Raw genomic sequence first — 16626 nt, 5'->3', positions numbered from 1 at the left:
CATTTTAATTGGTGCCCATAGATCCTTCCAGACCCCCCTATTAACACTAAGCTGGTGTGTGATTTCATTAAATGAATAGCTGACTTGCACAGTAATTACAACCTTTCCCTTTTTCTTTCCTTTTTTTTAAAAAAAAAAATCAGTTTACCACCTCTCAAAGATGATAGGTTTGTAACCTCTTCCCCACTCAGCCTTTCATGATTGCACATTTCCAATCAAAAGCTCCCACAGAGTCAGAAAAACAATAGTTTTATGTTATTATATTCCTAATCACGGGTAATTTGGTACAGAATTAGTAGCTGTGCCTGTCGATTCAAGCTTCATGTCACTAGGATGATCTCCTCCAATCTGGGTGGCAATCGTGGATGCCTTTACCTGTGCACTTATCCACTGAGGAACCACAGCCCAGAAATTTGGTTGTGAAATTTCTAATGATCTTTGCTTATGGGAGAGAATTGAACTATGCTCTCTGGGGGGTACAACAATTAGACAGTATTGTCAATCCCCGAGATTATTGTGATGTGGTGGTAGGTGGTTGTACTTTGGCCAGACTTCTGAGAATCAAAGATCACCCCTGTGGAGCATTTTGCAGTGATGCAACTAACCCTGTATTCTGACTGTGGCTAGTGAAACAGAAATTCCCAAGCAAGCATTGTATAGCGCTAGCTTGCTCACAATGCTGATAGCACCATGTTGAATGCCACACCGCCCTCTCTCAAGCCCCTTGATCCTGCGGGATAAAAACCATGCAAGTGAATAATAGCTAAGCATCACTAAGAACTGATAAAACCACCACAAGCCAGAGGAAATGCCTTTACAAAGCCTATGTCACTTATAATAACACTGACTCAAGTCAAACAGCATGCCAAGTCATAGATAAGGAAGCTCATCTATAGTTTGGTGTGAGAGAAACCCTGGTTTTGCGTGTTTAGACCTTTTAACCTCCCCCATAAATTAATTCAGACAAGACTCAAATTTTGGTTTGGTTTTTGGCAGAATTTAGGCCACAACTTTATTGATTACTTCAAGTGAGTGATTGCATAGGCTCTGGTTCGACTAGCTCCCTGCACCATGGCAGGTAGCGCTGACCCAGGGCACCAGCATAAGTCAGCCTAGGGTGAACACCTGGAACAGCTAGTCCACCACCCAGGTGTCCCCCTCTCAGGGTTGGCCAAACCATTGAGTCCCTGGATTCCTTTAATGAAATACCCTTCACATAGGGATGACGAGAGCATTCTCCCATCCCTATCACCTGAACCAGAGCCTTACAAGTTGTGACGATTTGCTACACAGCAGGCAAAACCCAAATGGCAACAGCCAATCAGCCAAGTGGGGAAAACTCCTGCCGTGCCCCTGTCCCAATGACAGACAACACGACAGTATAGCAAGGTCAAGCGCAAAGCCCTAAAAGTAGGGAGAGGTGGGCAGGTGTTCCGAAGGCACGTGCCAAAAGAGAAAGCTCTGGGTCACGTGCATGAGCATAAATAGGTCCCTCGAACCGTTTGGACTGCGTCCCATTGGCCAGATTGTACCCAGCTTCAAGGGACCTACCAATCAGGGGTTGTTGCTGACCATTGTACCCACCCACAACACAGGGTGTCGGTTTTCCAGGTCTCAACGCAAAACTTGCCCTCTTTAAGGGAGGACACGATTTCCCCCAAAGACTGAAAACTGCACGTTGGTGAGATAGCTAAGCAAGGTGTTTCATTTAGTGGAGTGGTCTTGAAAAAAAATCTGCGCAGTTACCAGTTCTGTGGCAAGCATAAATTCACTGCTAGGCTGTCTTTTAATGTGGACTGTGTCATTTCTGAATCTTGTTAACAGAGTACAGAAAGGAGGGGGGAGAGAGAGAGAGACCTATTTGAAAGCGGAATGCTCATCCTAGACAACATAGAGAATTAATTCTATTTGCAGATGCAGGAAATAAAATAATGATCATTTAACCATCACTTAAGCATCGACAGAAGCAGATGCTGGAATCTTTACACACATATTTTAAAAGTCAGATATAGAAATACGAAACTCAGTGTGAAAGTTAAACCGACAGCGATTTCTGCCTGGACTAACTCCTCAGTTCACTGCAAGAGTTTCACTTCTGTTGTCATCACTCTCATGCCGCTAATTAACTTGCATCTGTTTCACGTTTGAAATTTACAACACTTGCCCACTTTAGCTACGGTAGTTTGCGTCTAGCACTAAACATATGTTTGGTTTACTACAGGCAAGGTCTGAATGCTTTTGACTTCAAATTGCATGAGTTTATTGTCCCCATCAACAGAGTGTTTGTGAGAAAAAGGCCTGAATTCATTTAAAAAATGGCGGAAAGTGCAACTCTTTGGATGCTATTAAGGAGAGGCCCGTCGCAAGGTATAACGCAGCCCAGTTTTCTGAATCTTGCAGCTCGCAGCAATATCAGACACAAACCCATTCATAAATACTCCCATATGAAACTCCATGTGGATCTTCCAAGAAAATGAGAATAAAGGCCAATTAATTTTTGCACCAATATTGTGAAGGACAACATAAGCCTGTTTTATGCTGGAGAGCAGATCACTGTTCTGGTTCACATGATGTGATGGATATAATTAATGCATCAAATATTTCACTATATAGCTAGAGCCCATTGAGGAATGGTATCCAAGTCTTCCCATCCCCCACCTCTGTGACTGCTATACAGGAACCTGTCTGAAACTAAATCAGACCCAGTGGTCCATCAAGTTTGTATTTTCTACACTGCCTGGCAGTTTCTCTCCAAGGTTAAAGCAAATGGACCTTCCAGGTCCTACCTGGAGATGCTGGGGATTGCACAGATTTTGCAGCGCTGTTTTCATCCAAAAATGCATGCAAAGATGTGCATATTCTGGGGTAAGTGATGACACACATACCTATTTTAAGGGGAACTGCGTGGAAGAGCATGGTTTTTTGCCATGCTGTAGTCAGGGCCAACTCCAGCATTCCAGTTTCCCTACACCCTGGCCTCCTCTGGTCCCTGACCTCCATTGGACTTGCTCCTGAGTGTGGGCCTACCATTTGAACTGCTTCCAGCGCCACTGCCCATACCCCGGGGTCCTGGACTCTTGCCGCCCACACCCTCGATGGTGACAAGCTTTTTCTCCTTCCAGTGGCCAACTCTTGTGGGAATGTTGAGGAAGGCTGCATGCTTCCTGCAACTGGCCTCAGGTGGAAAATTGATGAAGGTCAGATTGAGGCATTTGCAAGGAAAACAACGTTTCCAGAAGACGACTGAAGAGTCTGAATGATGGAAACCATTCCAAGAGGAAGAAACACAATAGAAATACACCTGAAACCTTGAGAGAGAGAGATGACTGCTGAGGGCTCTGTTCTTGCCTCTTTCTATCTGGCCCAGGGCAGGGCCAGCAGGCACAGTCCCCATATTCACTACACACTTTTGACTGTGTCCACGCTATACATTCAGAACACATGGCTCCCCCTCAGAAATCCTGGGAACTGTAGTTTACCCTCACTCACAGAGCTACAATTCCCAGCACCCTTTAACAAACCTCAGTTCTCGTGATTCTTTGTGGGGGAGCCATGGGCTTGAAATATGCCATGTGTACGCAGCCTTTATCTTGTCCCCGAGCTCTTTGCACATCTGAATCTAGGTTATGTGTAGTTTCATTAGTTTCTTTTACTTCTCCTGGCTACAGACCCATGGCAATTTCCCAGAAGGCCACGGTGGAGGTGGAGCACTCTTGAGGCTCCCTTTGAGTCCCCCCTTCGCAGCCAGGAGCAGGTAGAAGGGGGGGATTAAATGCCCATCTGCGTGGCTTGCAGGGACCTGAGCAGGCAACGGAGAGAGTTCAAGAGGCATTCACATGATAGTGCTGCCCATTCATTAGGCAGCCAAGTCCCCGATAAGACATCTATTTGAGAGCTGCTCCAGTCTCCAGCTTAAATGGCTCTTTAAAAGTTTGTTTTATATGCAACAGACTGGAAATGCTCCTTCAAAGCCATTCCACCAGATTATGTAATTACTAATTACATCTTGAGGGCAAATGCCATATGGAGCTTTAAAAAAAAAAAACCTTACGAAAATTGATGGGAAAATGCCCTTTCTTCTTTTCATTTTTTTTTTTTAATGGCACTGGAAACACAAAGCACACTTGTCAGGGCATCATAAACCACCAGGAGCAGCTAAAGCCAGAATTAAAGACACATCGCTTCCCTTCCCTGGGACCAAATGGTTCCTTCTACTGGATATCTTTCCACAGCAAGCTCACAGTCAGAGCCAGGGGGGCAGCTGTCCTTGTGTCCTTCTCACACCCAGAGAAAATGCTCAAGGGCCACATTCCCTTAGGAGAAACCTTCCAAGGGCCACAACCCCATGGTGGGCGGGGCCAGAGGCAAAAGTAGGTGGAGCAATGGGTGTGAATTCTGGTACGCTAGAATGCAACTAAGTCCCATGAAGAGCAAACCCATTGAAATTCCTGGAAATGATGGCATTCGGTTCATTAATTTGAGGGGTTTCCTGTGAGTAGAGCTTAGTTCAGGCATAGGCAAACTTGGCCCTCTTGAGGTATTGCGGTCCTGAGCCAGTCCTGATGTCACTGCATGGCATTGTTTCACCCAGAGGTTTCGTATAGATGCCACCACATAGGAGACACCAGGAATACTGACCCTTGTGGAGACAGACACAACGGAAGACACTGGGCAACACTGAGACCACAACCATTAACTTCAGAGAGGGGAAATAATTCAATCCAACCAACAAAGCCAGTTGCCTTCTTCTTCTTCTTCTTCTTCTTATTATTATTATTATTATTATTATTACAAGGAAGCGGTGCACCCTGTGTTTTTGCCGTTGCTGCCCATCCTTGATGAGTAAAGAAGCAGATCTGCATGGATGTTTTAAGAGTCTTTTTGCGGGTGGACAGTGAACAGAAACACACTGAAGAACTGCTGGTGTTGTCTCTTCAGTTTCTGCTCTCTCCATCATCATCTCCTTACTTTTTCCATGCTGTTTTACAGAAGCACATTCATTTTCGTAATTGCTGTGCCATTTTCTCCTGTTTTCCCTAAATATTCCACCCCATCATCTTGACATTTTGTTTCCCTGAAATGATACTCGGAACCTTCCTAGGAGCCTCCCACAAATTCATTTGCAAGATAGGCTTTTGGCTGGAGATCTTGGCTGGGAGCGCAGTATGCTGGATGGATGTGCTTTCTGGAATGTAAGGCAGGCCCTCATCCAATTCAATTTTTAAGAAGTTAATTAACTGTATGAGTTTTAATTGTTCCGTGGAGTCATTAAATCTGCATACTGTAATGATTCCACACAAACACCCAACAGAACATATACATATATATTGGCATAGACAAACTGTATGAAAATCTGTGCCCTCAGTTTTTCAGTGTTTGATTTCCTCTTTTTCCACAATGCACAACTAGCCCATTAATCGTTGTTTGAGTACAGACTGCTACATGGGCTGCCCATGTTGCTGATGCAGCCAGGTCAGCCCTGAGTGGCCATTTTATTTGATTGTTGGCTTTCCTGCTCTCTGGTAAGCCTTGCTGGTTTAAATCATGGGAGTCACTCCATCAATCCCCTCCACATAATTTACTCCTGGAGGCAAAGGTTCTGCTCCTTCACTGCTTACGCTGTGTGCGGTGTAATCTTTGTGCACCAGTCCTAAACAGGCTACTTCGGGTAATCCATTTAATACTGAGTCATCTTTTTAGGGTCAAAGGACTTAGAAAGCACTGGACAACTAAGCGTACGGCACCTTTGTTTGTGAAGTATGTTTTGGTTAATAAAAACCCCAAGCAGCCTGCTGAATGAAGTTAATTCATTGCTGATAGCCATGAAAAATAGCTGCATAAATCTCGTGGCACCGATGAAAGGGGCAGAGTCCCTACCAGTCTGCAGGAAGCAAATTGGATGTTTCAAAGGAGGCTGTTGGCTACATGGCTTGATTTGCATGCAAATGAAAGAAGACACTTGCCACCCGTGGTTCAACAAGATGGTCTGGCCTATTTGGCTGTGTTGTGTATCCCTTGTTACTTCCAGGGGAGGTCAGTGTAAAGATTTGGCATGCAAATCCTTTCCTAACAGTGACAAGGAAGGTCGCAAAGGGGACTCCAACTGCAAGCAGACACACGTCTTTCTCCAGCAGCCGACAAATAAACATTAGTTCCTCTTATTGGCTTGATATAAAAAAGCTCATAGAACAGCACTGCTTTCTTGAGGTTGGAGTCCAGCCATATAATTTTTGGACTATTTACCACAAAATGTGCATTTCATTACAATGAGGAGATATGGATGTTGTCACATTCGGACTCCACACACTTGCATTCTTACACTCAATAGCCATTAAAAAAATATATTTATAAATGTTGATAAGAACTGGCACAGTCACATATGCCATAGGGATACCCAAACAAATAAACTTTAACGTAGTTATCAAAGTTCAGGATTTTGGAGGATCTGTGATCTTGGTCAGAAAAAGATCAAGGCTGGATTTGAAACTATATTAAAGAGTCAATTTATTTGCCTAGATTATAGAAACTAATCAAACAAGAAAATATTGACCACTATTTTAAAAGGAAATTTTATTCATTTAGATATATAGATCATTTGATAGATGGATAATGGCAATTATCCATCTATCGGGGGAAACCAGTGAATCTCAATCATATTCACCTGCCTGGTGTCAATTCTTCTTTGCAGGTGGACACCCAAACTGATGCAATTTCCACTGCTATTTCCCATTTGACAGACTTGTCCAACATCCCTAAAATTGTCCCTGCGAGGTATTCTCATGCAGCAGTAAAGGGCACTCACAGAGAGCTGCTGCATTGAGGTTGTGTGAATGGAGGCGAGGTCTGGCTCTAAGGAATTCCAGTTGCACCCTATGGCTGATCCTTGGTGCTCTGACAGGATGGGACTGATCTGACAGGATGGGACTGATTAAATGACATTAAACTGTAGTTTCTTGACACTTCCAAGCCTCTCCCTCAAAATACCATGTAATAGGTCTCGGGGGGGAACAACTTTGGATTACTTAAGTCAGACAATGCAACTCTGTTTCATAAAACATGTGACGATTTGAAGTAATAGGATTTGGATCCAGTATTCCCTTTAAAGCAGTGAAAATCAGCTGATATTTAAGGCATGTATATTGTAGAAGTGTAAATTAAGTTTCACTGCATCCTGTGACAAGATTATAGATCTTGGTTCGAATATTATTTTGTCTCTCCTATTGTTTTTGCTCTGGTTGTTTTATTCTGCTCCTGGTGTTTACTCTTGGTTTTATTGTTACTTTATTGTAAGTTGCTTGCTGCAGAGGCTATTCTTAAGACTGAAAAAATGCAGCAGATGATAGATGATATAGATAGATAGATAGATAGATAGATAGATAGATAGATAGATAGATATAGATAGATGATAGATAGATAGATGATATAGATAGATGATAGATGATAGATGATAGATAGATAGATAGATAGATAGATAGATAGATAGATAGATAGATGATAGATAAATAATAGATGATAGATAGATGATAGATATAGATGATAGATATAGATAGATAGATAGATGATAGATAGATAGATAGATAGATAGATAGATAGATAGATAGATGATAGATAGATGATAGATAGATAGATGATAAATAGATAGATAGATGATAGATAGATAGATTGATAGATATAGATAGATGATAGATAGATGATAGATAGATAGATAGATAGATAGATAGATGATAGATGATAGATAGATAGATGATAGATAGATGATAGATAGATAGAGATGATAGATAGATAGATGATAGATAGATAGATAGATAGATGATAGATAGATGATAGATAGATAGATAGATAGATAGATAGATAGATAGATAGATAGATGATAGATAGATGATAGATAGATGATAGATAGATAGATAGATAGATAGATAGATAGATAGATAGATAGATAGATGATAGATAGATAGATGATAGATAGATAGATAGATGATAGATAGATAGATGATGATGATAGATAGATAGATAGATAGATAGATAGATAGATAGATAGAGGTATAGATAGATGAGAGAGAGAGAGATGATAGATAGATGATAGATAGATGATATATAGATAGATGAGCACTGTTCAGTGTTAAAGTAATCTTTGGCTGCCTGTTTAGGCTTCTGTATGTGGAACAAAGGGCCATCTTCACCTTCACCTTAGGCAGCAAAATGTCTTGGGTCAGCCCTGGCTGTGGGGTTCTCTTCATTCCCTCCTCCCACCCTGCAGGGTTCCTCTCTCCTTTACACTAAAACCCATGCTCAGATGTATTCACAGTACAGACCAGAATCAGCAACAGGAGTGAACGGCACCCAGTGACCCAGTGGAGTCCACTCAGTTCCACACCTCCACCCACCCAGCCCCACCCAGGCAGCCAAAATCAAGAGTTGGCAACCCTCTATTGCAGGCACAGGCAAAGTCTGCCCTCCAGATGTTGTGGGACTACAACTCCCATCATCCCTACCTAACAGGACCAGTGGTCAGGGACGATGGGGATTGTAGTCTCAAAACATCTAGAGGGCCAAGTTTGCCTATGCCTGCTCTATTGGGCTACACCAGCCGAGCCGTGTATCCTGCCCTTAGCATCCTGGCCTGTTTGCCTTACAGCCTTTTCCTTAAAAATGGCAACTACGGTACTTCTCCGATGTCATAAGCCGAACTGCTAAAAGCTGGAAAAACAATGTAATGCTTAGTTGCTCCTGAAAAGCTGGGGCAAAGTGTTTTAACCCCCTGGGGTGTCCTCTCCTGGGATCTGCATCTTCATTTCAAGACTGGAAAATTGTTCTCTCTCTCCCCCCCCCCCTTCTTTGTGTGTTTAAGTGTGGCCCTCTTTCTCTTTGCTTCTTTTATTTGCTGTTTGTTTTACTTCAGGCTTTCCCCACAGGGATTATGAGAGATGGAAACAAAGTCTAGGAGTAAGACAAAAGACTGTGTTTGTTTATTTGGAGGGAGCCAGGATTCATATTGTTGGAGACATCAGACTCCCCCAGAGAGATAACCTTAATCTGCTGACTCCTTCCCTTCTCCCGCTTGTTTGCGGGGCAGCAGAGGGGGGGGGGGCGTTCGATATATTTTTTAATGCGAATCTCATAAAATGGTTGATTCAGCCTTCCCTGTTCCTAATGAAATCCTATAGCCAAAAGCGAGAAGAGCCCTACTGCTTATAATATACGAACAGGCGTCCTGACAAAAAAAAAGAGAGAGAATTCACTGATGCCTCAAGGGGAACTATTTCAAAAATTCAATAATGTGAGAATTCTGCTTACCTCAGACACATCCATTCTCTTGGGCTGGCTTTCATTACTAAGGCCTCTTTGTGACAACAGCTCTTTTGTTCTCCGGGAGTTAATCTTCTTATACCGCCCTTGAAGTCCGAGGGCCAAATTCTGCCTTCATTTAAATACCACAAAACATATTTGGACATGGCGAATTATATCACTCTGTCAGCACTTTAAATTTCCCAAACATTTTAACTTTATTCCATTGTCGTAGTCCAAATAGTACACGCTGTATTTGGTCCACATTTATTTATCGTATCTATATATCCCATGAGGACTGATGCCTAGTCTAGTCCAGCATCCTGTTCTCACCATAGCCAACTTGCGGGTAGGACCTCAGCGTTCCTCTAAGGAGTTGGAGACATGGGGTTACCCAATTTTCCCCATACAACAATTCTGTGGGGTAGCTCTGTGTGTGAAAGAGGGGGTGGTCATGTGTCACCCAGTGAGCCTCATAGCTGGGAAGAGATTAAAAGCAGGTCACCCTGTTCCAAGAACAGAAACAAGAAGGAAAATTGGTATGAATCTTGCTTCTGCATACAAAACCAGTGGACTCCTGCTTTCTAGACAATCTTCTTCACTTTTAGCTATTTGGCCATATACTGCATAGGTGTGACTTGAATTTTCCCTATGTGGCTTGTTTCGCTTGCTTATCTGCTCTGCATGCACTTTGAGCTCTGACTTCCTGGTTGTGCAGGTGAAGTGTGTTTCATATTTAGGGGTCTTACATGTCTGTGGGATAGGTCTGTTAGGCAGTAGTGGATCTGTAACCACACGCGATAGAAAGAGACTTGACGAAGAGCTAGGGTTACAAGCCAATTCTCCAAAGGTAGCCATGCACCACTCTTTTGGAGAAATAACCCAGAAGCCTGATAAGTTCTGTTTATTGAAGACCTTTGAGGATAGGAAGTGGAACAAGTGGCTTGGTTAGAGGAAAAACAAGATGATACATAAAGAGTGAAACAAAAGAAGACAAAGGCTGAGGCTCAAGGATCCGTGAATCTGTCCTTGGGTAAATGGTAACTCCACACAGCTGAAGCCTCATTTGCAGAATGCACTTCACCACATTCGTAGCACACTTTTGCCCTCAGAGCATCTTGGGCCCTGAGGTTTGTTAAGAGTTGTTGCTAATGGTTAATTCTGTGAGGGGTAAACTACAGGGGCTTCCGGTCTCGTCTGCCTTAATGGAGGCAGCCCCCACGACAGCAGCAGATCATTGGCGAAAGAAAGCAAGGATGACAAAGGGTAAATCATCCTTGCAAATTCCCCCCAGGGATGGGGGGAATGGGCTTCACTCACAGTTTGTCTCAGGACCTGCTTCTTGCTCTGGCATGGAATGAGGGAGGCGCAGAATGCAAAAGCACTTTGCCTGACAAAAACCCTCCAATGCCACCATTAAGAAGCAGATGTTCTCCGTTGAATTCGATCTTTAATTGGCTTTAAAGTACCAGCATGTGATAGGAAAGGGTTCCAGCAACATCCTGTGGAATATACCAGCTACATGGATCAAAGGTTTTAATTGAGATAAGATTTTATTCGATGTGAGGGATGGTTGGGGAGAGGGAAGCCCACAGTTTGTTTATTCTAAGCTTCTTTTAAATATTAATGAATCAGCAACCCTCTCCGAAATATAAGATAAAAAGATATTTACAAGTGAGGAAGGCACATTGGAGTAATGTTGATATTAACAAGCAAAAATGGAAACTGTGTGATCTGAAAGGAGGGGGAGGGGAAGCTTAAGTATGACTATGTTGAAATACAAGGAAAAAGAGACTGAGATTTGTGTGTGCTACTGACAGAATGTAATCTAATATAAAGTTTAATTGGGCCATAAATCTCTTGCTGGAAGGAAAAGAACTTGGGGGCTGTGATAAGAATGTTGCAGAGATTCTGGGAGTTGGAAAGGAGTATTAAATCTTCAGTGTGTTCAAAAACTGCTCACCTTTTCCTAGGCTAAGGGGGAAATGGCAGAAGATCTGTGACTTGTTTTACTAGTGAGGCAGAATGGTTTCTAACAGACTGTCACTTGTTCCAAGACATCGAAGGAAGGGATGGAGAGGTGAGAAAATTTGAGATTTAGAGAGAAAATTTGAGATTTAGTTCTGCCCCAAGCCACGATGGGAGAAAACAGCTAAGTGAAAAAGACAATGCCATACATGACAGAAGTAATCTCCATGGACATAACAGTTTTCACACACAGGGCAGAATAAAGTTAATAATTTGAGTTCCTCACCTGAAGCTTTATAAATTTATATATTGTAACATCACAAATGGAAATCATTAATTATGTAGCTGTTGACTAAGGGATTATCAACAGTGCTTCTTTTCCTTTAAAAATATGTTTGAGGGTACTCTCATTTTCCTACTCAAATTAAAATACTGCACCTCAATGAGGCCAAACTTAGATTCACAAAATGTTTAGGGGTATGCGTACCCCTGCATACCCCCAGAAAAAAGCACAGATTATCATTATAACTGAAATGTAACTGACATTAAGATTACAGAATGCAGGGATCTAAGATCGGAAATGCAGCCAAACCACCGTGTCGGGAGCCACTTTAACTAAAATGTATTAATTGGAAGTTGATTGGCATTTTGATAATTGAATAATTTGAGAATTAATTGTTATTGTTATAATTTGGCTATTATTGGGGGTATATTGGAAAACTAATTTTTTTTTGTTTGTGCCCAGAAACATTTGGGGGGGGGGGGAGAGGAGGAGGAGGAGAAGAAGAAGAAGAAGAAGAAGAAGAATTTTTATTTATTAATATGCCACTTATCTGACTGGGTTGCAAAGAATACTGCTTTGAACATGCTTTGAAAGTATGCCCAGCCTAAGATTTGAAGTTTTGTGGAATTTAACATTTGTTTAACCAGTAAAAGAATCCTTCTGCTTGTAGATTTGTTTATATTTCACTATTTATATGCTCACTCTTATTAAGCACAGTATAGTATGCTTAATAACAGTATAGTACGCAGGTGGCGCTGTGGTCTAAACCACAGAGCCTAGGGCTTGCCGATCAGAAGGTCGGCAGTTTGAATCCCTGCGATGGGGTGAGCTCCCGTTGCTCGGTCCCTGCTTCTGCCAACTTAACAGTTTGAAAGCACATCAAAGTGCAAGTAGATAAATAGGTACCGCTCTGGCAGGAAGGTAAACGGCATTTCCATTCACTGCTCTGGTTCGCCAGAAGCAGCTTAGTCATGCTGACCACATGACCCAGAAGCTGTCTGCAGACAAACGCCAGGTCCCTCAGCCAGTAAAGTGAGATGAGCGCCGCAACCCCAGAGTCATCCGCGACTGGACCTAATGGTCAGGGGGCCCTTTACCTTTACCTAGTATGCTTAAGAGGAGGAGTATTCATGAATACTTTAGGGACAACACTAAGCTATAGGTAGCCAAGCTATAGGTACCTGTGCAGCTGGGAACTGTACCATTCTGAGACAGAGCATATATTTAAAACACATGGCTTCCCTCCCCCCATTCTCAAATCCTACCGACAGCACCACCACATTCCATGCTATAACCCTCACAGAGCTACAATTCCCTAGCGCCTTTAAAAAACTACAGTTCCCAGGATTCTTTCGGGGAAGTAATGTGCATGAGATGTATGTTGTGGGTGTGACCAGTCACTCACCAGCCACAAAACAAAGAGAGCAAAAAGGGAGGAGGGACACAAGCAGTCTGGAGGCCGCAAGCAAAAATTTTGGATCATGCCACACAAGGCCTAATCCAGACTGTTGTCCAGGCAAATGATCTAGGTCTGGTATGGAAGAGTTTATAGCCAGGCTGGTTAACGGTCAGCAGGGCTAGATTTAGGTTTGATGAGGCCCTGAGATAATGAAGGTAATGGGGCCCTTTATATGTCCAGCTGTCCTTTGTCAACAACAAATCGTCGCTGTTTTTTGTAATTTATGGACCTAATAGGTATCTAAAGTCATTTGCACACAACAAAATATGTATTATATCAAAGCAATTGTCAAACTTCTATTTTGGAAATGTACATTTTTTCCCCTTTAAATAAGCTATAGCTTGTTTAGTTTATACATAAATCCAGTCAGTGAGGAAGGCAGAGTCATGTTTCTAATATTTCCTTTCAAGCAACCATCAAACCTGTGGGTATTAGGAAGAGACTTTTTGGGTTTAGGCTCAAGATCCTAGCACCCCATGAACTCAATCTGGAAAATTACCCTTCATTTACGTCTAGTATTTTGTTTTTCTTATTATCAAAAAGTCTGTTTTGCTCATGCCACTCCCTAGAATTCATTGATCCTGAATGTGCTACATATATAAGAAAAGGTGTTATCTTGGCTCCCAGAGCATTCATTTGAAATCCCAGTTACGTTATTAAGGTGGCAGCTGAAACGTTTAGCTAAACCATGTTAAATCTGTTTGGCCACTTGCATACTTTCAATATATTATTTAGTCCTTGTCAGTATTCATGTAAGAGCCAGTCTGTGAATGGATGACAGACAGGATCTACTGTATGGCGAACCTGCAGCCCTCCAAATATTGCTGAACTCAAAGCCAGTGGTCAGGGATGGCAAGAGCCGCAGTCTAACAACATCAGGATGGCTAAGGTTACCCACCCCCAATACAGTCTGTCTCTTACACACATACCTAATGGAAAGCAAATGCATATTCATGTCCAGTGGCATACATGCGCATTTTTCCTAAAATGTATATAAGGCTTGGTTGTGAAAAACAAACTCTCAAAGTGTGAGGGTGCGCACACACACACTTGGGAGTTGCTATGGAGAAAGTTTTTAGAGGAGGATACAAATACAGTGGTACCTCGGGTTAAGTACTTAATTCATTCCGGAGGTCCGTTCTTAACCTGAAACTGTTCTTAACCTGAAGCACCACTTTAGCTAATGGGGCCTCCTGCAGCTGCCGCGCTGTCAGAGCACGATTTCTGTTCTCATCCTGAAGCAAAATTCTTAACCTGAAGCACTATTTCTGGGTTAGCAGAGTCTGTAACCTGAAGCATATGTAACCCGAGGTACCACTGTAAGGGGAAAAACACATTTGGTAGTGTAATTAGGATATATTCATCTTTCTAATAAAATTGCTGCTTGGGTTCTGCTTTGGAGACCAATAGATCTGCTTTTAGAAGCCTCCAAAAGGAGGCTAGTATGCAAGGAAAAATCAAAGGGTGGGGGGGGTTGGGGGGGGGGAGAAGAGCTTCCTTGCTCTTTGCCCTAAAGCAAGGGAAAGCAAAGACTTTCTGCTGCTGACTGAGCCTCATGAGTTGGATTCTGATCTTCGTTACATGCGAATTAATCTGGACTGAATTTATGGGCTTTGACAGCTGTAAACAGTGGAAGAAGTAAGATAGCTAGCAAGCCCCAGATCTGCCACCCAGATAAGCCTGCCCAGTGCCTGAGCTACCAGAGAAGGCTGGTTACTTTCAAGCTCCCTGCTCAGCCTGTAATCACCCAATATTGAAACCAGATTTACGGGCTCTTTTGAGGAGGGCTCTTTCCAAAGCAGACACATTTGGTATTTCGGAAGGTCAACCCCCCTGTGGTGTAAGGGCTTTTTAAAAGAATCAGTTAAGCAGGAGTCAAGAGGAGAGGCTGGAATCAGTGGGACACAAGAAAAGCTGGAGAGAAGGGGGGGGGGGAGCTTGGAGATCAGAAACAAGGAAGGGCCTTAAATGAGAGACATGCAGCCCATTCTTCTCTGATAATTTTGAAGCCAGTCCCAGTGTTCTCAATAGAGCTTACTCTGAAGTAAACGTGTTGAGAAGTGTAAGCCAAGACATTTCAGGTACAGTGGTGCCCCGCAAGACGAATGCCTCGCAAGACGGAAAAACCCGCTAGACGAAAGGGTTTTCCGTTTTTCAATGCGCTTCGCAGGACGAATTTCTCTATGGGCTTGCTTCGCAAGACGAAAATTTATTGCGATTCTTGAGATTTTTTTTTGCTCCCCACCCCCTTTTTCTAAGGCACTAAGCTGCTAATAGCCTTTTAGCAGCTAATCCGCTAATCCCTTAAGCCTTTAATAGCCGCTAATAGCCGCTAAACCGCTAATAGCGCCAATCCGCTAATAGGGTTGCTTCGCAAGACGAAAAAACCGCTAGACGAAGAGACTCGTGGAACAGATTCTTTTCGTCTTGTGAGGCACCACTGTACTGGTCTTTATTTCCCCCTATCTGGTTGATCTCCTCTACTTATGGATATGAAAAATCATGCGTTGTCTGTGGTTTATACCACATCAACAGCAATAAACTGTGGGGTTATCACAACTTCTGAATGCTCGCAAAACATAGTTGGGTTGGGCAGGCGCCCCCTGAACACCAAACATTAGTGCTGCTTTAAAAGTCCCATTGACTGCAGCGGGACAAGCACAATTGTCTGGATCGTGCCCATTCAGCTACTTCCCACATTAGCAAATGGGAGCAAATAAAAACAGCTCTCTTGTTTACCCAAAATTCTTGCTTGCCAGGCCTACCATCCAGTACAGTGGTACCTCGGGTTACATACACCTCGGGTTACATACGCTTCAGGTTACAGACTCCGCTAACCCAGAAATAGTACCTCAGGTTAAGAACTTTGCTTCAGGATGAGAACAGAAATCGTGCTCCAGTGGCACGGCAGCAGCTGGAGGCCCCATTAGCTAAAGTGGTGCTTCAGGTTAAGAACAGTTTCAGATTAAGAACAGACCTCTGGAACGAATTAAGTACTTAACCCGAGGTACCACTGTAAAACTCCTCTACAGAGCTGGCCGTATTTTCGGTAGAGGGAGACTTCGCTTCCCCAGGCCATTGTACATTTCTCCATTTAGACATTTCAGAAGGTGTAAGATTGTTTTGGTGTTCTTCCATTGCAGCCTCCACCCATCCCATATTTAGTATTCCACCGATACCAATGTTGAAACAGCACTGGCAGGAGAGACTAAGACAGCAGTCTTATGCATGCTTACCTGGGACTATGTCCCACTGAAATCAGCAGGAATTAGTACCAAGACAGGCAAGCAGGAGCCATGTAGAATACATATAGTCAGATGAAGACGGAAAACTGGTGAGAGCATGTATCACTTTTGGCAATACGTTGGAAAGACAGTCCACCTTTTATAACACTCCTCATTTGGTGCGGAGGGGAAGAGAATCCCCACTGAAACAAAACTATCAGGAAAGCTAAGCTGAACATTTTCCCCTGACCTCCTAGCTTTCTGCATACAGGGCTAGGTTATAATTAATGGCCAGCAAGTCAAACCCCGCACCTGCAGATAATAGTTGCCCTAGCAAAACATAATCAAGGCAGGTAAACCATTTTGGTCATGTTTGAGAAAGAATTTGAAGGAGCATCCACAGGTAT

This window comes from Podarcis tiliguerta, assembly GCF_965153285.1.
Source record: "Podarcis tiliguerta genome assembly, chromosome: 12".
NCBI classification, from domain to species: domain Eukaryota; kingdom Metazoa; phylum Chordata; class Lepidosauria; order Squamata; family Lacertidae; genus Podarcis; species Podarcis tiliguerta.
Note: the sequence above shows the minus strand (reverse complement) of the source record.